This window comes from Macaca nemestrina, chromosome 10 (assembly GCF_043159975.1).
Source record: "Macaca nemestrina isolate mMacNem1 chromosome 10, mMacNem.hap1, whole genome shotgun sequence".
Lineage (NCBI taxonomy): Eukaryota > Metazoa > Chordata > Mammalia > Primates > Cercopithecidae > Macaca > Macaca nemestrina.
The window spans coordinates 83,855,564-83,857,687 of record NC_092134.1 but is presented as its reverse complement, the minus strand read 5'-3'; the positions used below and the strand labels follow the sequence as shown (position 1 = coordinate 83,857,687).

Here is a 2,124-nt window from a genome sequence, read left to right as displayed (position 1 = left end):
GTACGTGCTTATTTTAACTCTCATGAAAGATTGTGAGTTTTATTTTTTAACAGGCACTTGATTAAATATGTTATGTAAACTTGTGAAAATATCAGAAAACCAATGATTTTTTTTTTTTTTTTTTTTTTTTTTTTTTTTTTTTGAGACAGAATGTCGCTTCATAGCCCAGGCTGGAGTGTAGTGGCACAATCTCGGCTCGCTGCAAGCTCTGCCTCCCGAGTCTCGGTTCAAGCAGTTCTCCTGCCTCAGCCTCCCAAGTAGCTAGGATTACAGGCACGCGCTACCATGCTCAGCTAATTTTTGGTTTTTTTTGTAGAGACAGGTTTTTACCCCTTTGGCCAGCCTGGTCTTGAACTCCTGACCTCGTGATCAGCCTGCCTCGGCCTCCCAAAGTGCTGGTATTACAGGCGTGAGCCACAGCACCCGGCCTGAAATAATTTTTTTTTTTTTTTTTTTTTTGAGGCGGAGTCTCGCTCTGTCGCCCAGGCTGGAGTGCAGTGGCGCGATCTCGGCTCACTGCAAGCTCCGCCTCCCGGGTTCCCGCCATTCTCCTGCCTCAGCCTCACGAGTAGCTGGGACTACAGGCGCCGCCACCACGCCCGGCTAATTTTTTTTTTTTTTTTTTTTTGAGACGGAGTCTCGCTCTGTCGCCCAGGCTGGAGTGCAGTGGCCGGATCTCAGCTCACTGCAAGCTCCGCCTCCCGGGTTCACGCCATTCTCCGGCCTCAGCCTCCCGAGTAGCTGGGACTACAGGCGCCTGCCACCTCGCCCGGCTAGTTTTTTGTATTTCTTAGTAGAGACGGGGTTTCACCGTGCTAGCCAGGATGGTCTCGATCTCCTGACCTCGTGATCCGCCCGTCTCGGCCTCCCAAAGTGCTGGGATTACAGGCTTGAGCCACCGCGCCTGGCCTTTTTTTTGTATTTTTAGTGGAGACGGGGTTTCACTGTGTTAGCCAGGATGGTCTCGATCTGCTGACCTCGTGATCCGCCCGCCTCGGCCTCCCAAAGTGCTGGGATTACAGGCTTGAGCCACCGCGCCCGGCCCTGAAATAATTTTTATAAAAAGTGATTACATCGAGGCCGGGCGCGGTGGCTCAAGCCTGTAATCCCAGCACTTTGGGAGGCCGAGACGGGTGGATCACGAGGTCAGGAGATCGAGACTATCCTGGCTAACACGGTGAAACCCCGTCTCTACTAAAAAATACAAAAAAACTAGCCGGGCGAGGTGGCGGGCGCCTGTAGTCCCAGCTACTCGGGAGGCTGAGGCAGGAGAATGGCGTGAACCCGGGAGGCGGAGCTTGCAGTGAGCTGAGATGCGGCCACTGCACTCCAGCCTGGGCGACAGAGCGAGACTCCGTCTCAAAAAAAAAAAAAAAAAAAAAAAAAAAAAAAAAAAAAAAAACCGTGATTACATCGAACATTAATAATATTAATATTATTAAATATAAAGGCCGGGTGCGGTGGCTCAAGCCTGTAATCCCAGCACTTTGGGAGGCCGAGACGGGCGGATCACGAGGTCAGGAGATCGAGACCATCCTGGCTAACACGGTGAAACCCCGTCTCTACTAAAAAATACAAAAAACTAGCCGGGCGAGGTGGCGGGCACCGATAGTCCCAGCTACTCGGGAGGCTGAGGTAGGAGAATGGCGTGAACCCGGGAGGCGGAGCTTGCAGTGAGCTGAGATCCGGCCACTGCACTCCAGCCTGGGCAACAGAGCAAGACTCCGTCTCAAAAAAAAAAAAAATTATTAAATATATATTAAATGATAACTATTAAAAACATACAGAGGAAAAGACAGTTGAAGGAAATGCACCAGAATGTTCACATATGTCCAAGTGTTAGTAGTAGTAATTTTTTTAAAAATTATTTTCCGGCCGGGCGCAGTGGCTCACGCCTGTAATCCCAGCACTTTGGGAGGCCGAGGCGGGAGGATCACGAGGTCAGGAGATCGAGAGCACCCTGGCTAACACGGTGAAACCCCGTCTCTACTAAAAATACAAAAAATTAGCCGGGTGTGCTGGCGGGCGCCAGTAGTCCCAGCTACTGGGGAGGCTGTGGCAGGAGAATGGCGTGAACCCAGGAGGTGGAGCTTGCAGTGAGCCGAGATTGCGCCTCTGCACTCC

General features: G+C 51.2%; 1 pseudogene; it reads left to right on the top strand.

The window, feature by feature from the left end:
• LOC105492871 (HIG1 domain family member 1A, mitochondrial pseudogene) overlaps positions 1-2,124 on the top strand; it is a 54,285-nt pseudogene that overhangs the window by 977 nt on the left and 51,184 nt on the right.